The sequence below is a fragment of the Crotalus tigris genome, unplaced genomic scaffold (assembly GCF_016545835.1).
Source record: "Crotalus tigris isolate CLP2741 ecotype Arizona unplaced genomic scaffold, ASM1654583v1 scf7180000017644.4837335, whole genome shotgun sequence".
NCBI classification, from domain to species: Eukaryota; Metazoa; Chordata; class Lepidosauria; order Squamata; family Viperidae; genus Crotalus; species Crotalus tigris.
Window position 1 is genome coordinate 879000 of NW_024096536.1, and position 22054 is coordinate 901053.

Genomic DNA, 22054 nt, shown 5'->3' on the forward strand with positions numbered 1-22054 from the left:
CTATCATGTCCCCCCTTGTCCTTCTCTTCGTTAAACTAGACATACCCAATTCTAGCAACCGTTCCTTATATGTTTTAGCCTCCAGTCCCCTAATCATCTTTGTTGCTCTTCTCTGTACTCTTTCTAGAGTCTCAACATCTTTTTTACATCGTGGTGACCAAAACTGGATGCAGTATTCCAAGTGTGGCCTTACCAAGGCATTGAAGAGTGGTATTAATACTTCACGTGATCTTGATTCTATCCCTCTGTTAATGCAGCCTAGCACTGTGTTGGCCTTTTTGGCAGCTGCAGCACACTGCTGACTCATATTTAGGTGATTATCTACTAGGACTCCGAGGTCCCTCTCACGGTTACTACTATTGAGCATGGTGCCACCTATGCTGTACTTGTGCATTTGGTTTTTCTTGCCTAAATGTAGAACCTTACTTTTTTCACCATTGAATTTCATTTTGTTAGTTAGTGCTCAGTGTTCAAGTCTGTCCAGATCCTTCTGTATCTTAAGCCTGTCTTCTGGAGTGTTGGCTATTCCTGCCAGCTTGGTGTCGTCTGCAAATTTGATGAGTTCCCCATCTATTCCTTCGTCCAAATCGTTGATGAAGATGTTGAAGAGCACTGGGCCCAGAATAGAGCCCTGGGGCATCCCACTACACACTTTCCTCCATATAGATACAGTTCCATTGAGGACCACTCGCTGAGTACGGCTGGTCAGCTAACTACGGATCCATCTGGTGGTGATTCTGTCTACCCCACATTTTTCTATCTTATCAAGTAGTAGGTTGTGCTCTACTTTATCAAATGCCTTACTGAAGTCCAAGTAAATTATGTCCACAGTATTCCTCTGATCCACTAATTTTGTCACTTGGTCAAAGAATGCAATAAGATTTGTCTGGCATGATCTATTTTTGACAAACCCATGTTGGCTTTTAGTAATGACTTTGTTTGCCTCTAGGTATTCGTTGATTCGTTGTTTGATTATCTTTTCCAGGATCTTCCCAGGTATTGAGGTCAGGCTGATAGGTCTGTAATTTCCTGGATCCATTTTTTTTCCTTTTTTGAGAATGGGAACTACATCAGCTCTTTTCCAGTCCTCTGGTAGTTCCCCTGTGTTCCAGGATCTTTGAAAAATATATTTCAGTGGTTCCGATATCACATCTGCCAGTTCCTTGAGAACCTTGGGGTATAATCCATCTGGTCCTGGTGATTTGAACTCATCTAGGCTGGACAGGTGCTCACTTACCATTTTATTGCCTATCTTAACATGTTTTTCTACTTTGTTTTTTATGGCACTATTTTTGATAGGTTGGTCTGTTTTTTCCCTTTGTGTAAAGACAGATGCAAAAAACGAGTTAAATAGTTCTGCTTTCTCCCTGTTGCTTGTCACCTTCTTGCCACTTCCACCCACTAATGGACCAATTATTTCCTTCACTTTTTTCTTGTTTTTTACATGTTGAAAGAAGCTTTTTTTGCTTGAACCATTGTGATCTTGATAATTTAAAATCAGGACATTTAATACTTCTGCAGTATTTAATAGTTCTTGGTCTGGATTATTGTTTTCAATCACCTAATTTAAATAATACACAGCAATGCAATTTTAGAAAGACAAGCATTCCATGATGATTATGAAAGTGCAATTTATATGCTGCTTTTTCAAGAAATATAAATTTCCATGAAATCATGCCAGTGAAACCTAAAGGTGCTTTTCAAAAGGCAACTGGACTTCCTTTCTTTTCAGCTGCCTTTTGAAAAAGCAGCTTTGGGACAACCATGACCTGGATGACTGAGAATCTCCATAGACATGCCAGTGGGAGTACAAGTTTCCAAGGCTCATACTTATTTATTGGCAAGGATAGGAATTGTTCTGTAACATATATAGCTCAGCAAGGATATTCCTCTTCTTCATTGGCTTGTGGATTGTGGGGTTTTCACAAAGAGAATACAATAAAGATTATAAATATTTTATGGTTGAACTGGGAGTCACTGGATCATTTCCTTTAATTCTGCATTTACTGGTGAAACAGAAGAATTGAATATGAAATATTCCTTCTTTAAGGAATTGGGGAGGAATTTTTCTTTAAGGCTCTCATTTCTTTGTGAGACCTAGGTGCATTGTAGCATACACTTTCTAGCCCAGGAGCAGTGCTTTTTTTCTTAAAAAAAAAGAAAAGTGCCAGAACTCACACACATCATACAACCCGCCTTGCCTACCCTACATGGTTCCATCCCAAAAAGGTGCCAGAACTCCGTTCTGGGCGTTCTATGAGAAAAAAAGCCCTACCCAGGAGTATATCTGATCAATTATGTATGTATGCATCTATGTATGTAAATATTTAATCTTATTTCTGCCCTAAGCAGTGTAAACATTTACTCACACTAGCACTGATGGTGTTACCTAGCTGAGTAATGAAACATCTGCAAGAAAACAGCCAAGCTCAGAGTGCACCAAGGATCCCTCATTTCAATTCTGAGCTACAAATAGTCTCCCTTATTGGCAATTATTGCAAGGGAAAATGTTCTGCCAATTTTCAGGTGTGGCTCGGTATAATAAAGACAAAATCCCAGTGTTTGCCTTGATAAGTTTTATGTGTTTATTCAGCTGAATAAAGACAAACCCCCCCCCCAAGCAAGAGGGAACCCTGAACAGAAGATGAGACATATTTATACATTTTCTTTGCTAGCAGTTTGTTACACAGAGAAGCTGGCACTCGGTAGATAAGATAAAAGAGTACAGAAATAGTCAACCACCTCCCTTGGTGACATTCCAAGGACATTGAATGGTACCTTACGGACACTGGGTGTTTCCTGGGGGACTTTTCATGACCATAAAGATCTGCTGAGGTAACTGCACATTATTTTCCTTCTAGGCTATCATTAGATTCCTGGTCAACAATACATTGGAGAGGAAGCAGAATCTGTAGACAGAATTTGAAATCATGATTTTATTAGCTTCTGTGTCAATTTGCATAATGTTTTCCATATTTTGGCAGACTTATCAGGGCACAGAATTGGTTTCCCTCACCACCCTACCCCATATTCATTTATATTAGTATATTTTGCAACTTTTTACATTTTCTGAATACAAAAGAAAACCGCAGATTGAGCTATTCCTTCACACGGGCAGCATTCAGCCATGCTACCTAACCTTTCTTGTAGCAAATATCTCTAAAGCACTAATTCTGAACCTTGATAACTTTAAGATATGTGAACTTCAAGTCTCAGAGTTTCCCACTTTTTTTTTTTTTTTGCCATGGGTACAAGCTAGAATTCTTCATAGATGGCCTATTTGTATGACATGGTTGAGGATACAATCTGGCCAGCTCCCACTGGCCACTTCAGGCGATTGAGGGTACACCTCTCCCTTCTCTTTGCTAGGATTTGCCCTCTATGACCATTTTGGTATGGGCTGCTGAAAAGATTGGGCACCTGATTTCCGTAGAGGCACCTATATGTATATCTTATGTAGGTTCCTTACCAACAGAGGTTTAGCCATTTTTTTGAAAAAGCACTACATCTCTGAGGCTTGGTACTCTTTTGGAAGACCACTAGACTTATGTTTAAAAAACAAGCCTACGCTTCACAATTGGTTGATTTAAACTTGGAAAGAGAATTGCATTCTGCCAGCTGTGTGCTGTTGGTACTGTCACTGTTATGTACATCAAAAGTTTTCCATTGCTTTTTCTGACACATGGCTATATGTGGCTATAGTTGTCATTGTTTTTATTATGTCTATAGCCTACTTCTGGGTGCTGCCAACCATGAGGATCAAACTGGATTCATTGCCAGCACTGCCACTCACTTGCAGCAGTTGTTGAGGATAGAGCTCGTTTGTCATTGTCATTGATTTTAAAAGAATTAGCAGGTGACAAATAAACATCTTCTGGAGCAGTGTTTCTCAACCTTGACAATTTTAAGGCATGTGGACTTCAACTCCCAGAATTCCACAGCCAGCATTGCTGGCTGTGGAATTCTGGGAGTTGAAGTCCACATGCCTTAAAATTGTCAAGGTTGAGAAACACTGATCTGGAGTCATCCTATTATTGGTATTTCTTAACTTCTGCTGGCTAAACAGTGACATTGTCTGATTCCTAGGAATGGGAGGAAATGGAATCTCAGGAAGGATCCACCTGTAGTTCAAGTCCATCAGTTTCAAAAGACAGTTGAAGATAGAGCAGAGAAGCTTCTAAAAGGAAATCTGCATCAAAAATAGAAGCACATGCGGAACAGCCCTGTGGGAAAGGAGTTGTTTTCTCCCCAGGGATGTCACAAGCATTGCCCCAGAGGTTCCACCCTAAGAATTTCCCATTGCCTTTTCACACAGCATTCTTATGTGGTTGTGGGATCACCCACCACAACTGGGTCAGAGGGTTATTTTCATAGTGATGTAAAGTTATGTAGTTTGAGAATAGTGTGTGGGGGGGAGGGTGCAGTGTTTACAATATATTCATATATTTTAAAAAAATCTATTTTGTAGGGAAAATATTTAGATTTTCAGCTTGGAAAGGAAAAGAAGCAGGTTTATCACCCTGAGAAATAGGAATGACCTATTGGGGAAATCCCTCAAATATGTTCAGTTTGTTGTTCCAGGAGTGCCAGGAATCCAAAGTGCAGGGGGGAACCATGCCCTGATTTGACATTCAGATGAGTCCCTATTCTGCCCATTTTATAGTAACGTATGTATTGAGATCAGCAGGGATTCAGATTTATGTATTTTTGAATCAGGTGCCAGGAACCCGCTCCTGCATTGCACCTTTCGGGTGTTTGGGGAAGGAAGAATCTTGACCTCCTTCCTTTGCTTCCTTGGTGGGGGCTGCTATTTTTTTTTATTTTTCCAAAGTGGTTGACCACTTCAGACACTGTCAGAGCCCACCAATCAGTCTCCTCCTTCTAACACTACCTTCCTCCCCCCCCCCCCCCCGCCGGCGTCTGACCACAAGGCGTTCCTTTGTATTCCTTTCCATTGCGGAGGTAGAACAGGAGCTCGGAGAGCAGAGAAGGAGGGCTGGTCTCCAGCCTCCAGTTTTCTGCTCGAGCTCCAAAATCCGTCCATTTGCGACGTTTGTCTTGGGAACTGGGAAGGGGCGCTTTCAAGATTAAAGGCGGCGGCGGGGGGGGAAACACGCGCTCGCGCTAACCTGCCTGTCTCTCTGATGGTCAGAATGATGCTCGGATGATTTAATCTTCCCCCCCCCCTCCGCTCCCTCCTTCCCCGGCTGTTCGAGAAGCCCGTTCCCCCGCCCCCTCACGCCCTGCTTTGCGTCTGGAGGGGGACAATTGGGATATTTTTAAACCGGAGAAGGGCGGGAGGTGATGGGAAAGCTAGCCGGGGACTGGGAAGGCGCCTCGGGGGCCGAGCGAGAGATGGGCAGCGGGGGGCGGAAGAGAGAGGGAGGGCTCCGCTTGCACGCAAGCCTTTGAATGACTGCCGCAGTTTAGGCAGCGGGCTGACCTGCCAGGCGCGCCACAGCCAAGGGGGGAAACCGAAGCTCTCCCGACCGCCGATTTCTCTATCCCGTTAGCATCGGGCTCCCTCTTTGGATGGTGCAAGGCTTCCGAGGAGGAGGAGGAGGAGGAGGAGACGGGGGAGGAGCTTTGAATACATTATTATCATCGTTATCATCATCATTATCATTAGATTTCTTTTTCTGCGGGAAGTGATTTCCCCCGCGGCTGCGATCACCCGCAGCCTGGGCGCTCGTCTGCTCTGCCGCCGCCCTCCGCACTCCCGTTTGTTGCTGGCTCGCCCCCTCCCACCCCTGCAGAGGCTGCGCTGCTGCTGCTGCTGGGGCGGAGGGCGGGAGGTGGCGGGATCTCTCACTCGGACTGAGCCATGCCGGGGGGCGGCCGTGGTTGCCAGAATCAGGAATGGGGCGAGACGTCGCTGAGGATCCCCACATCTCTCCACCGGGGGCCCAGGAGGCAGAGGAGTCGCCGCCGCCGCCGCCGCTGCTGCTGCTGAAAGACAACGGGCGATGGGTGAGTGCGAGAAGGCTCAGCACCCCCCCCCCTCCGGGGAAGGGACCCTTCGCCGACTTACTTCCCTCCCCGCGGGCTAATCCCAGCCTTACCCCTTATTTCCTCTGAGCCCTTTTCTGACGCCTCCTGCCCCTCGTCTCTCCTCCTGTCACCTCTGTCTCCCTTCTTCCATGCATTTTCCCTTTTGTCTTCTATTTCCATACAGTGCCCCCCTCGGGCCTTCCCTCGCCCCCACCCCAGCTTGCTGGCTCCCTTCCCTTGCCCTCTTCCTTAGGCGCCCCTTCCTAGCATGCAACCCCAGCTCTTCTTTCCCACCTTCTTTGTGTTTGGGAGAACGGAAGGCTTCCTGGGAGAAGAGTCCTGGAGATGTTGAGATATTGGGGCAGGGAAGGTGGAAGGGGATCGCTCCAAATTGGCCAATTCGTTGAAGCTTAGGAATGAGTGCTCCTAGCCCGGCTTTCTTGTACTTGGGACTTTCCATAATGGACGACAGTCTTTGTGGCCTTACTGGCCAAGAAAAATGGAGTTTGCACCCAAATCCATTTGAAAGATACCAAGTGGAGGAAGCTCTCCTAGAGATCAGCATCTACTGAAGAATCCCATGCTTTCCCTTTCTTATCAGTATTTAACATCCAAAACAAATGTGTATGCATGTGCCTGTGATAACATCTCTAAATCTCCAGATGATCCCTGATTTCCCTGCAGCTGCCTGGCTAGTCAAGGCAGGCTGAATTTGGAAACTTCATGAACTGGAAAGCCAAGGGTGATTACAAACCTTCTCTGCTTTGCCTTCCCTCTCTAGAAAGATACAAACTCCAAGGAAGGTTGCTACCAGTGCTGCAGAAAGGGCCTGTTTGCTCCTAGCTTCCCTGCGTCAGGATGCCACTTGTGTCCAGCCTGCAGTATTTGGTGGGCAGCAAATGAGTGTTCAGAGTCAGTTCAGTCCCAGAAATGGTACAGAATACCCACTTACCCTTTTCTTAGCTAAATTTTTAAAAACCAGGAACAATATTTAATAGCCAGGCTATGTGTCTTTCCTGGTCTACAGGGACATTGGTAATGCTTTAGAGTTGGCTTGCTTGATCAGTCTTTCTACTTTTTGATTCTGCCAAAGTACCTGTCATATTGTGCAGCTTCTGCCTGGGATATGTGATTGTCTGCACTAGCACAGCAAAGGTGTTGCAGTCAGGAAGCTGAGTGTGTGCTGCAGCTGTAGACTTATTTCGGCAGGATGGAGAAAGAGACCAAACAAGAAGGAGGGGTGGAAGAGAGAAAAAATGGACTACTTTTCTTCTGGGACTTTCTGTGGAAATAACTTGAGTCACATTGAAAACAGGCTTTTATCATCTCACGAAGGGCTAGCAAAACTTTTAAGAAGTGAATAGCTTAAAAAATAAAGCTCAAATGATTAGCAGAGTTGTCCAGATAATTTATACTACATATTCCTAGTACTTCAAATAGTTCTTTCAGCAGTCTTAAAAGGAGCTTCAGGAAGTAGATTACTATTATTATTTCCATAAAATAGATGAGAGTTGAGGTTGGTGGTGACAAGCCTGAGGGAGCTAATGAGTTCATGACAGTTTTGAACCAGGATTCTGCTTGACAAATTTCTGACAGCTTTTGCCAATCGGTCACTTTTCAGACATGCTAGGCTAGCAATTTACAGAATCTGGAAAGCTTTATGCTGAAGAAGGTCAATTTTTGAGTTTTTCCAAGCTGATATATCTCACAGAAACCAGTTACTAATGACTAGGACATAACTATTCAAACATTTAAAAAGCATGAGCGGGAGAGATAATAGCAAATGAAATAAATGTATTTCTGATGTTAGATTGGAACATATGCTAGTTATCACTTGATAGTTGTTCACATGATGAACATATAAATGAAGCAGAACTTAATCAAAACTCCCTCAAGTCAACTGTGATTCCTTGTAATCTCATGGCCATATTCATTACATTTTTTTGACAATGTCTACAGTGACCTTTACCTTCTAGGAAAAATCCCTTTCTTTTCTTTTTTTTCCTTCTTAATCTAGCCTACAGATTTGGGATTGCTGGTGATTTCCCACTCAAGTATTATCTAAACTTGCATAGCATTTTTGAGATCAGGCAAGGTGAATTAAGTGTTGCCATTTAGTTTACTTTTATGTAATTTCAATTCCAGTTAACAATGGAGGGAATATAGTTACGGTATTTGGAAAGTCTACCATACGGTTACTATACTTGTACATAGGAGCAAAACTTACTCAGCCACCAATATTAATCATTTTCCTAGCAGTGAACTCGGGATCACGGGGACCTGGCACCAAACAGCTTTCTAGTCACACCCTCATTCCATGACATGTCCATGCCACACCATTAGCATTTGTTTTGAGACATGATCTCATGTTACCTGGAACTTCCTCATGAAAGTATTTCTATCGTTAGCCCTTTTCCTATTTGAGAAGAACAACATTTTAGCTGTCATACAATTCTACCTGATATGACATTGTATGGGAAGATTTATATCAGCTAAAAATCTAGGACCAGATTTGAAAATAAATAGTATATTGCACACCCTTTCCTCCTTAATGTGGCAGATATGGAAATGGGAAAGCAAGAATATCACTGCCTGAATAAACACATTCTCTTTTTTATAATAATAATAACAACAACAACAACAACAATAATAACAATAATAATAATAAAGTTGGAAGGGACCTTGGAGGTCATCTAGTCCAACCCTCTGCTCAGGCAGGAAACCCTATACCATTTCGGACAAATGGATGTCCAGTTTCTTCCTAAAAACTTCCAGTGTTGGCGCATTCACCGCTTCTGGTTCTCACTGTCAGGAAGTTTCTCCTTAGTTCTAGGTTGCTTCTCTCTTTGGTTAGTTTCCACCCGTTGCTTCTTGTCCTGCCTTCAGGCGATTTGGAGAATAGCTTGACTCCCTCTTCTTTGTGGCAGCTCCTGAGATATTGGAACACTGCTATCATGTCCCCCTTCATCCTTCTCTTCGTTAAACTAGACATATCCAATTCCAGCAACCATTCCTTATATGTTTTAGCCTCCAATCCCTTGTTACTCTTCTCTGTACTCTTTCTAGAGTCTCAACATCTTTTTACATCGTGGTGACCAAAACTGCATGCAGTATTCCAAGTGTGGCCTTACCAAGGCATTGTAAAGTGGTATTAATACTTCAGGTGATCTTCATGTGATATTCTAGTAATCTTGGGTCAAATAGGTCTTGCATTGTTCAAAAACTTGCAAAACGTGTTCCAGTTCATAATGAATTAGAATATAACAAAGTCATAGGTTTATTAGTATTATCTACAAATCTCTGAACAACTAGAGCAGGGGAAGTAGACTGTAATAGGATCTTATTGCTAAGTGAGTAAGACAGTTACTTTTGGTGAGACAATCAAGCAGAAAAAGTCCATGCCTTTTTCCTTCTTGATGCCCTTTGAGAATCCTTGAGTTTCTGCAGTGAAAGCTGATGAACAGTAGATTTGGAATGATGCCTAAGACTGTCACAGGTCATGGGAACGCTACCAAATTACTATCTGTATTTCTTTATTCAAGGTGATTTGCTTGCAAAGTATTCTTTCCAGCTGGGATACTCTTATACTGTTCATCCCCTAATATGGATTCTTTAAATATAAAGGAAACCTGACAGAAGCCAATTGTTCTGCCTGTGCCATCTCTGCTTGTGGGCAAATCAATTTTTTTCAGATTGTATTAGAAGCAGCTGCTTGGACATCAGTCATGTTTCACTGAGTGGACAGGAACCTGGCCTACTTTAAATGTTGTGGTCTCCTCTGAGCACTCTTCATTGCTTTACAATCTTCCTCAAAGAAAATGTTAAAAATATTTTTTAACTTATGTCCTGACCAGTATGATAGCTACTGGTAATTGGAAGTTGAAGACCAAAAATATATGGAAGGCATTCAGTTGGACAAGTTGGCATTTGGCTGATGGACATACCATTCTCATCTGGGGAACATCAAAATATTTTTGATCCTAAAGTTACCTCTCATTGTTTTAGTTATCCAAGGATTGTATTTTTATATCTTCAAAATATACTTTTAAGCAAATAATCAGCATGCACATAATCTGATGGCAATGTTCTTCAGTTCTGTGCAACTGAACATTAAGTAATAAACAAGGACATGAAACAATCGGTGCTCAATAGATTTTTTGCTTTACACTTCCTGGAAATAATATGCCTTACATTTGAAGTATTTCTTCAGCTTCTTTCCCAATCTTATTTCGGACAATATATATATATATATATATATATATATATATATATATATATATATATATATATATATATATCTCCAAGGCTGAAGGGAGGGGTATGAGTAGGGTTAACTAGGATGAGACCAACTAAACACCAGTAAGCTCCAAGCACTTCAAATAGTTTCTGCCTAAACTCCATTGAAATCAAATGAGCGGTTGCTAATAATTAATGCTTACTCAATTTGACAAGACTTGAGGTTAGATTGTTAACTCTAACACAAGTTCTTTGTACATTGTTGCAATTGTGACCCAGCTAGAATGGAAATACTGATTGAGGAAGAGGTAGAGCCTATAAAAACATAACGTAGCTGCAGTAAAACCACAGTGCGGGGATTGTTGAGAAAGCTTAAGAGTGATGGTTATCTCTCGGTTATATCAAATGCTCTAAAGAGTCAGTTTTCCTTCGCATTGTATCATCTGCATTTGTACATTTGATAGTAGGGATTGCATGATTCTCTTCCAGTTCTATTTCTTATGTATGCAGCCAAAGGTAAGCACAAAACAGCAGCAAAAGCACTTTCAGGTGTGTGTGTGTGGGTATAATTATGTTAGCAGGGATCTGGATGTGGGATCATATCCCAACTGGTTTGAAGCTTTATTATTTTTTTAATAGAATTCAATAATAGTTATTCAACAAAAATGTGTTGTCTGAGTATCTTATTCACTAATACAAATTAAATTCCTAATCCCTAAATCTTTTCTCTAATCATTGATAAAATAGGTCCCAAGTTTGAAAATATTCTGTTTCTTTTTTTTCTTTCAACCTTAAAGTAAGTCTGTCTATTTCCGCCCAGTCTAATATTTTTTTTTATTATTTCTTCTTTTGGTGGTATTTCTTCATTCTTCCAATATTGTACAAATATAATTCTTGCTGCTGTTATAATCAAATATGTACTTTGCTTATCAAGTTTTTCTGGCATTATACCTAGTTAAAAAAATTCAGGTTTATAGTCTATGTGTTTCTCTAACATTTTTTCTAACCGAGTGTGGATTATTGTCCAATATCTCTTTGCTTTAACACATGTCCACCACATATGATAATAAGTACCTGGTTTGTGTTTACATTTCCAACATTTCTCTGACATGTTTTTAAACATTTTTGCTAATTTGTTGGTGGCAAATGCCATCTATAAAATATTTTATATAAATTTTCTTTCTATGAAATTGACATTGTCAATTTATAGTTTCTTTTCCACAAACTTTGCCACTTTTCTAAGTCTATAAATTTGCCAATTTATAGTTTCTTTTCCACAAACTTTGCCACTTTTCTAATATTATATCCAAAATTCTTTGCCCATACTATCATTGTCTCTTTTACTTGTTCATCTTCTATTTTGAAATTTAATAAGAAATTGTACATTTTTTGATTAACTTTTTATCAAAAATTAATGTCTGATAAAACATAATCTGTTCTTTGTAAAATCCATACTGTTTAATATCTTTATCATATCTGACTTGCATTTGTAAATGTGATCACCATGTTAAATCGATGCCCTGATTTTCCACCTCTTGCCTAGATTTTAAGTTCCCTTCAGAATTTAGAATATCTTTGTATGTCCATATTTCATTGAGACTGACTAGATTTGGATGTATGAATGTTTCCATTGTTGAAAGCCATCCTGGAATTTTCAAATAAATTTTACATTTTATTTTTTCCCAAGTTAATAATAATGCATTTCTGATGTAGTGGTTTTGGAAGTATTTATGTATTTTTTTTTTTTTTTGTATCATAGAAAAGCATGCCAACCAAGTTGTAGGTCATGTCTCTCAAGATACAGCAATCTTTTATTTTTAAGAATTATCCATTTTTTTATCCATGTTAACACTGATGCTTAATAATGTAAAACCCAATATGGCAAGCCAAAGCCTCCATTTCTCTTGACTTCTTGTAACATTTTCAGTTTAATTCTAGCTTTCTTTCCTTTCCAGATAAATTTTTGAATTAGAGAGTTTAAATCTTCAAAGAATTTTTTCTCCAGTTTTATAGGTATCATTTGGAATAAAAAAGGTGTTTTTTTTCCTTAATCAGGTGTCCCTACTATAAACTATGGTAACTCCATAGGCTCATAACAATTAGTAGCCATGCCTCACTTGGTGAAATCCTCACTAAGCAGACTCACTTGATCTCCATTTTGCAATCCTTTCTCTGTGAAGTAAAGATTTTTATTTCCCCAGGCATTTGACTATTTATAACTTGAAATATCTGTAACTCTTTAGTGACTGTCAGTTTTGTATTGTAGTCCAAACTATGCTATGAAACTCTTGTTAGCATTTAAAGCCTTTTTGGGGGGAGGTCTTTAATATTAAAGGCATGTTTTAGAAATAGATAGGAGTGGTTTCTGGAGGACCTATGAAGCAAGGCAATAAAAATATCTTGTTCCTTTAAGACTGATACTTCAGAAACAACCTACTTTTATGGGGGGGAAATCTACTTTAATTGATGCAAGCTTATGTTTATACTGTATGTCTGCACATGGGATGGGTTCACACAAGACATTAAGTCATAATGAAAAGTACCACCGTATGATTTAGCATGATGTGTGGCCCCAATACATACTGAATTGAGTAGGATTTACTCTCAGATAAGTATATAGAATTGCAGGCTAAATTCATTAAGATGCACGTAAGTTGCTGTAAGTCAATGGTCAAAGTAAGTCATTGTCTCCTACTCTTATGTCTGTACTAGGAAATACTTGTATTGATGAATTTCAGATTATAGTGAAGCAGTGAAGAAATAATATGATGTAATAAATGGAAGGCTTGTATTTTGAATGGTAGATTACTTGATTTTAAGCATTGGCTGTGTTCTTACTATCATTAGCTATGAACATGCTCAATGAAACTATGGTTTATTCAGTTTCATTGTCTAAGTTCTCCTGACACAGATGCATAACCTTACTATACTGACTGTGTTGGCATATTATGCTGTAATAAGATAGGCTAGTTTGTAATTGACTGCATTGTTTGAACCAGGTATTTGTTATGTATTGCTCACTATCTCTGCATTTTGCTTTAATACAGGATAGTTTTGAGAATTAAATTAGGAAATGTTGATGTTTATTTTCCGTAATTCATTAGGACAAGGCAGACATAAAATGTGATATTAAATATAATTGGGAAATCAGAAGTTATTGAGCTTTATAAAAAGAAATTATCTGTATTATGGGAGGAACAGCTGCTGCTAAGCGGAGCAAGTAGGAATTTGTGAGGTAGGCCAAAAGTGTGACTTCATAGAAGAGGTTTGTTAGGTTGATGTACCTCTAGTGCCTCATTTTTCTTGGATGATGGTGCAGATACTTAAGACATTTATTATAAAATTATCTCACTTCCTTAATGGAATTGTAAGTAGATGCAGATAACCTTTATCACAGAAAAAGGAGAATTATTGCACAATAATTACACAATATCTTTGGTACTTCTAGGAACCTCCTCTAGAAACACTTTAGTACTACTTCCAGCTCTGCTATTAGGAATTCACTGGCTGGCATTAATTTTTAATATCCTGCCCTTCATGAGTTTAGAATGGCTTACAACAACAGCACATTTATTTTAAAAATCCATGAAGTTTTATTGAACATATCAATGCCATCTCTTCATAGGTTCCTCCTGTATTTTTAATAGCTATCTAGCATGAAAATTCAGAGCAGGTAAAACATTACCTTAATGATACATGAAGCAAAAAAATAAAACATAGAGCATTTAATGAAAACTTTCTATTGTGGCTTAACATAGAGAGCCCTAGATTCATTTTTACTCTACTCATTCTTAAGCACCTTCTTGTGCCACAGAAGGACTATTTGAAGGACTAGGGCATAAGTGTCAAACTCGCCACGTCACGTGACCTATCATGACGTTTTTACATTGCTGGAGCTGGGGTGGGCACAGTCTCTGTATGATGCAATCGGCCCGCAGGCTGGCAGTTTTACACCCCTGGACTAGGGGGACTACTCTTTTTAGTAAGAATGGGAATGCTTCTTTCATTAATCAAAGCCTCTAGTGAGCCATAGTTAGACATTAAAAAATGGCTGTACCTTTCTGCTTGATTTATTTCAAGATCTTATATCTTATGTCTCTTTCTGAATTAATGGCCTGACCTTGATACTTTCTGGTCAGAAATGATACTGAGAATAGTGACTCATTTGGAAATATAATTAGTGGGACAAAAGTAATTGTCTCTTTAAATCTCAAGAGTGTTGTAAAAATTATGAAAATGATCTCCAATGGTGATTTAGAAAAAATATGAGAAGTCTAGGAAACACTGGCCTCTTAACTAATTAAAATAATTGTTTTCATCTTATCTTTTTCTAGCAGAATAATATTTCTGTTTTTTAGTTTTGTTCAGTTAGGCCCGTCAACCTCATTCTTGAAAACAAAAGATGAAGTAGTAAATCTGAAGTTAACCATAACTACCTTATATTGTAGTTCAAGTAACAGAATGGAAAGTGTTTTCATCCCAGGAAGTCTTCATATATAGCAAAATAACTACACAAAGAGCCTAGCCTTTTGCCTGGAATGTTCACTTCCTGTATGGATACACATGTGTGTGGATTTTTAAATGTAGAAGAATTTGATCCTGAATTCCTTATTGTAGTCCATGGTCATGTAGTTAAGAAATACTAGACTTTAGTTATTTGTGAGAAATATGGCCATTATTTCTGAATAATGAATTATTGAATTATTTCTCTACCTGAGCAACTCTTCTTATTTTTATGGACTTTTTTCATATGTCACTTTAGCACTGATATCAAAGACATTTGGATTCCCAATTTTTTAGGCTCATTGAAAACCATGGCTACTATTAATTCAATATTTATTGTTCATATTTATATAGCCACCCATCTCACAAAACATGACCCTGAGTGATGTACAATAGAAATATTTATACTAAATAGATTTTAGTAAGGAGCCTGTAATATAAATCTGATATCCTATGTGTATTTTTAGTATAGACCTTGTAATATTTTTTATGGGTTGTGATTTCAACTACATTCAGAGAACATACATGCATATCCAACAGATAATTCGCTTTCAGATTAAATAACATTTGCTAAGCACAAACACACAGAAAAGAAGTAAACAAAATGAAGATAAGAATTTTTAAAGCAGAAAATCTAATTCAGGTTTTCCCCAGCACTATTCATTATGCTTCTCCATGTCTTTCTGTCCTTACAATCATTGCTTGCACCATTTCTATATATAACTTCATACACTACTTTTGGTTCATTAAATGTCTCTTTTTGATCATAAGTTCCTTCCCACCATGAGTTTTTAGTGTTTCCCTTCTCCTCAGCCATTCATTCTTCTAGCATATCTTTTGTAATTTCATCTTTTTTCATTATCTAAATGATTAAGCTATCTCAATCAACGCATTTTGTTCTGCTCACTCGCCTTTGTATTCAACCCATTCAGCACCGATGGATTCTTGACCCCCCCTTTTCTTGTTTCATCACATATACTTATTAAGTAACCCATTCCCACTGCATTTGGATGTGAGAGCAATCTGTCACCCCATTGATTATTCAAGTTGATTTGACTGATCCCATTGCATCCGACTTTACATTTTCCTGTCATGCCTAACATTGACTTTCATATTATAAAATTGGCAGGAACATGTTTTTATATACAATTTTTGCTCCTCTGAGAGACATTCATTCCTTGAAACAGACTACATACTACTATATTTCCATGCATATTGCCATATCCTATAATTTCTTCATCAATTTTTGATCCTCAGTAATAATTTCAGGAAGCATTCCATTTATTCTCATCCATGCTTTTATCATAAGGAGCTATTCTTTCAACTCTACAGTCAAAGAAAGCATTCTATAATTCATGCCTATTCACTATCATACAGTTTCTCCAAACCAATGCACAATAAACTTTTCCATTTGTACCTAATCAAAATTTTAATAAACATCATCCCAGACTCATTTAACAAACTCACTCATAGGATACTTAATATTCTAAATAAATAGTATATAGTATAGTATATAAATAAATAAATAGCATATAAATAAGACAGTGGGTCCAAGCAATGAAGCACATATTGCTATATTCACAATAATTCTAAACTGACCCTCTTCATTCTTTCTAAGTATATACAATGAATGGAATTCTGGATTGTGTTCTCAATATATCTGCAAGATCCCAGACTGGTTTAGACTCATTAGATAATTGTTTTATACAGGGAAGGAAAATGAGAATAGAAGAAAGTGGTTATTCCCTGTCATATCTGGAAATATATACTTTTTGTCTAATAAATGCAAAGCAATTAACAAACATTCACTAAAGAAACATAATTAATAAAGATGCCTTACATTTTTATCCAGTTTAGGTGAATCAGTCTCATGAGGAAAAGAAGTTGCATTTCTATAATTCTATCAGATAAACAACAGGGATCTGTAAAATGATATTGCTGTCTTGAAGAATATCATGGTACAAAATACAGGATTTTGCTGTGAGTAAAGGCTTCATTAGAGAAATAGAAAGAATGGCTGTTCAGTGGGTAAGAATAAAAATCTTAACTTGTTGCAGTGTAACAGACTATTTGGTGAGAATTTCTTTTGATCCCTAGAAAAGTGTTCATTTTGAATCCTTTCTCTGAATTTTATTCCTATTATCAATACATTTTTGCTTTTCTTAAAAAACACTAATTATGAAACATATGGATTATTGGAGAAAATCAATATGTAAGTAATAACTGTAATTTTGATTATTTAAATCGTTTCCCTTTTGAGATTATTGAGAATAAATTCAACAGTGCCATTTAAGAGAATGAAACTAATATGTGCTATTTGCATCGATTAATAGCCATTGTCTTGAGTGCAGTGAGGCATAATTTGCACATTCACAAAAATCTTAGAGTAGTGAGACCCAGACCTTCACACACTAGTATACTATAGTTAAAGGGAAGGGAAAGTAGTAGATTTGGAGTCTGGAATATGCTTCTCAAAACCTTTTTAAGAGAAACAGGAATTCCACTAAGAAAGAGTTAGAAATATATATTGTTCAGTTTTAAGAAGCTCATTGTGAAAATATCTTCCCAGCCTTCTTGAAACATTCCTCCAGCTCTGCTAATTTATGCAGTAGCAAGTTCTGTTGTGTTTCATGGAAGTTCAAACAACAGCTCAAAAGAAATTATGCTTGTATAGTTTGCTCCTATGCAGAGTTTGATGCACACAAACTTATTAATCTAAATATAACTACCTAATTCTGCATTGACTGGACAGATAGATGCATGAACTGTTGAAATTAGTGAGATTACTGTATCTAGCCCATAAATATATTTGGCACTGAAGTTCACTTGAAATGCACCTGTTGTTAGTTACTACTACATTCCACTTTAGTAATTGAGACACCTCCCCTAAAATGTCCATGCTGCATAAAATTTCTTGCTAGTCTGCAATCTTTTTTATGAAATTGCTATGTTGGTTTAGTTGCAGTAGAATACCTATTATAGAATTAAGAATAATTAGAACCAAACTACAAGTAGGAATATATGTCTTGTAAATTGTTGGTGCCTTGAAAAACTAGTTGAACTCCTCAGTTATCTTTGTTATTGAAACTATGCTGCTAGGGGAATTGGGATTTTTTTTCCCAATTCCCTTTTAGGCATATATTTTTATATTTTTCCCCAAGACACCTAAAAAGTGTATGCCAAGACGTTGATAAGAGTTAGGAAAAGTTAGTGACTTTTAAGGATTCCATAGTATTGGCATTACCCCAATTATCTCTAATTTGTAATATATTTTAGGCACATGTAAAACCACCTAGATGCTAAGATTAATTTTGTTCATTCAGATGCTGTAATAAATTAGTACACACTCAGGATCAACCTTTTTTTCACTATGGATCCCCTTTAAATACCTTTTGTGGCCATGGAGGTTGTTCTTGAAAATTAAACTAATCGAGGAATAATAATAATAATAAAGTTGGAAGGGACCTTTGGAGGTCATCTAGTCCAACCCCTGCTAAGGCAGGAAACCCTATACCATTTCAGAGAAATGGCTGTCCAGTCTCTTCTTAAAAACTTCCAATGTTGGAGCATTCACAGCTTCTGGAGACAGGTTGTTCCACTGGTTAATTGTTCTAAGTGTCAGGAAATTTCTTCTTATTTCTAGGTTGCTTTCCACCCGTTACTTCTTGTCCTGCCTTTAGGCGTTTTGGAGAATAGCTTGACTCTCTCGTCTTTGTGGCAGCCCCTGAGATATTGGAAGACTGCTAATGTCCCCCCTCATCCTTCTCTTCCTTAGACTAGACCAGTGGTTCTCAACCTTTTTAATGCCACGACCCCAACCGGTCGTAAGTCAAGGACTACCCAACCGGTCGTAAGTCAAGGACTACCCAACCGGTCGTAAGTTGAGGACTATCCAACCGGTCGTAAGTCGAGGAATTTCCCTGCCAGGGAGCGCTGCACATGTGTGGTGCCGCCCCCTGGCCGAGGCGTAGCTGGCAAGGGACAGCGACAGCGCAGGGCGACCACCGGCTGGGCCACCAGCTGGCCCAGCCCAAGGGAGGTAAGGCACCCGCCGGGCCCCACGCGCGCCAGCAACCCTCCCTGCGCCCGCCGGCCTTCCACCTCCCACCCCTGGTCCTTTTTTACTTACATTTTTAGTAGTTGCTCAGCAGGGAGGGGTGGAAGCTTCCAGACAGCTCGCCTTCGCTGCAGACAACTTGCAGTACCGTTTACAGAGTGGGGCTTTTGGCGGGCTCAGCAGGGCAGAGACAGCCTGGACAATTCCTATTGGCTTTTGAAAGCCAATAGAATTAAACTCTATTCAAGAGAGTCTATTCTATTGGCTTTCAAAAGCCAATAGAATAAAAGGGAGTAGCACAGCTAAGAAAAAGGGGGGGGGGAAATGGCGGACTGCGTTGTTTGGCGACCCCCGTGAAATGGTCGTTCGACCCCAAATGGGGTTGCGACCCACAGGTTGAGAACCGCTGGACTAGACATACCCAATTCCAGCAACCATTCTTTATATGTTTTAGCCTCCAGTCCCCTGATCATCTTTGTTGCTCTTCTCTGTACTCTTTCTAGAGTCTCAAAATCTTTTTTACATCGTGATGACCAAAACTGGATGCAGTATTCCAAGTGTGGCCTTACCAAGGCATTGTAAAGTGGTATTAATACTTCGTGTGATCTTGATTCTATCCCTCTGTTAATACAGCCTCGCATTGTGTTGGCTTTTTTGGCAGCAGCAGCACACTGCTGGCTCATATTTAAATGATTGTCCAGTAGGACTTCGAGATCCCTCTCACAGTTACTACTATTGAGCAAGGTACCCCCTATACTATACCTGTACATTTGGTTTTTCTTGCCTAAATATAAAACTTTACTCTTTCCAGTATACTGAACATTTTTTGAATTCAGCAGAAACATGGCTGTTGGGAGGAATACAGCATCTCTTTGATCCTTTGCTCACCATAAAGGAGATTAATATCAAATAGTTAGATGCTGTAACAGTAATATTACTATTATAGTAAAGGTATATAAATAATATATTGTTTATTTAAGCATTTGTATAGTTGGCCATCTTAAAACTGACTCTGGAGAGCTTTCAACCAACAGAACAATATATACAATCATAAAATGAACCTCCTAGTATATGTATATTATATGAAATCAAAGAAATCCAAGAAACTTTGAAGAAGATAAATAAGTAACCCTTTCAATGGCACAACAGCTATGATTTCAGGCATGTTTTGAATCCCACACCCGCAGCTAGCAATATTATTTTGAAGCAGAAAGTTCCAATAGTTGAGAGGATAAAACTGGGCGTACTTTCTCATCATACTTCTTTTCTGCTTTTTGATTGCAAATAATGGTGTATGGAATCTCAGATCAACACCAATCCTCCTTTTTACAAATTCCTGCAGTTGCTCAATAATGTTCCTCAATCTTGCACGGCCAGGAGAACTATAGGGTTGCTTTGCATAATTAAAGCATTCTTGCATAATATATTCATCATTCTTATGTTATAACAGCATCTTCTGACTTACTGTAAATCGTTAATCATGGTGGATTTCAAATGTAGTTGCACATGTTTTTGTTTCCTTGTCCTGTGATGCAAATGGGGAAAATTCAGTTATTGTAGAAGGTTTTCACTGTAATCCTTTGAAAATATTTTCAGTCTTGGAGAAAATGAGGAATCAAGCTGGGTAGTTTGTCTCTACCTGATGTTTTTCATATTTATTGGATTTCAATTCCTATTATTCCAATCCATTATAGTCTCTAGTTGGAAATTTACAAGTGTCATCCAATACTCCTAGAGTACCCTTTCCCAAACCTGGGTAAATTACCCCAAATTGGACAAAAGTGATTTTTCTTTGGGTAATGACCCACAAGTTTCATTATTCAGTTAAGAGGAACATTTACACTGACTTAAAGTGTTTTACTTACCTTTGATTAAAAAGACGTTCTGATAAGCAGTTTTGGATAATGAAGGAAAAAGTTTTTTGTGCTAGGTATATAATCATAGGAAAGGCTACATTACAGAAATTGTATATATATAATGACATTAATAAAAATAAAACAGAATTAATGTGATCAATGCCCTTTATCTAATATAAATTATAGTAATAACCTGTACTTTTTAAAAAAAAAAGTAATGAATGTTTTTGCTTTCCTGCTCCTAAACTTTCTTTTTAATATTGTACAATATCTTTTTCTTATGTTTAACAATTATAAACATTTTGAGGTTTGTTGTGAACAGTGGAATCATTTTGTAAAAAACTCTAATTATATTGGCCAAGGCAACATTTTTTTAACCTGGTGTCCTACTGGAGCTGCATGTGGATTATGGAAACCACAGACTAATACCTTTGGAAAACATCAGATTTTTTTTGGGGGGGGGAATGGGCATTTGCAGGCAGCAAATTTCTGCCAAGTGGAAACACTGCTGGAGTTGTGCAGCTAGAGTTTATGGATTATGTATGTAGCAAGCTACAGTATATATAATGTTAAGGCTGAAGTAATTGTCAGTTTTTCCCAGAATTTAAGATCAGGAAATAGAGAACAAAACTCTGGAAAAATAAATAAAGCCACTATCTGGAACAAGTAAAACTCCCTTGAGCAAAAGTCCTGCTTTCTGGAGTGAGCTCTATTTCCTACTGCAGCTGGGTTATGATTGGAGGAAAAGAGGAGGGGGAAGCAGACCCCCACTCCACCCACCATGAAAGTATGGACTCGAGTTTCCTTCTTGCTATGTCATGAATGGGGGAAGCCAGGGAGGGAGTGCTTTTTGCATGGAGTTGGCTTGTCACCAAATGTTTACGGAAGGAAAGAAAGAACTGCTGGCTGCCAAGGAGGGACCCCTGCAGACTGAAATGGAGGGGGAAATAAGGGAGGATGAGAGGCACTACTCTATTCCAAAACAGCAATAGAGCTGCTACTGTGGGAAAGAAAGCATGCTGCCAAACCTCAAATGAAGGGGTGACCACGTGTGTGTCTGAGAACAGGGTTTAGTTCCTCCTCTTAAATTCTTACACTATTTCTCAACAGTAGTCCTGCCAGAGTTTTGCTGAGCCACCACCTTTCCCTTTCTAAGCCCTGTTTCCAGGAAACAGGAAAAATAGGTTGTTTTCTGAAGCTTAAAAGGCAATCATTTTTCTGCCCTAAGGTTTGTAACAATGACAAATTATGAGAACTATCTCACTTTGCATGGCTCTAGTCTAGTCCATGGGGAACACCTTTAGATTAGAGATAAGCAGTGTGTGAGCTTCCAGATACTGTTGACCTGCAACTCCCATGATCCTGTTCCATTGGACAGTCTAGCAAGGCCACTGAAAGGAATAAGAAGAAT

The 22054-nt window shown here is 38.7% G+C and overlaps 1 protein-coding gene across 8 annotated transcripts in view; it reads left to right on the forward strand.

The window, feature by feature from the left end:
* Nucleotides 1-2810: 2810 nt before the first annotated feature.
* Nucleotides 2811-22054, forward strand: part of MGAT3 (beta-1,4-mannosyl-glycoprotein 4-beta-N-acetylglucosaminyltransferase) — a 56444-nt gene continuing 37200 nt past the window's right edge. For 2 of the 8 annotated variants that reach the window (XM_039335502.1, XM_039335501.1), the window contains exon 1: nucleotides 5634-5970. The gene's annotated coding sequence lies outside the window, so the exon portion shown is untranslated. Of the gene's footprint in view, nucleotides 2836-5633; nucleotides 5971-10393; nucleotides 10744-16582; nucleotides 16711-22054 lie in introns of those variants that run through there. The other 6 variants (XM_039335504.1, XM_039335507.1, XM_039335508.1 and 3 more) reach the window with 5 other exon arrangements.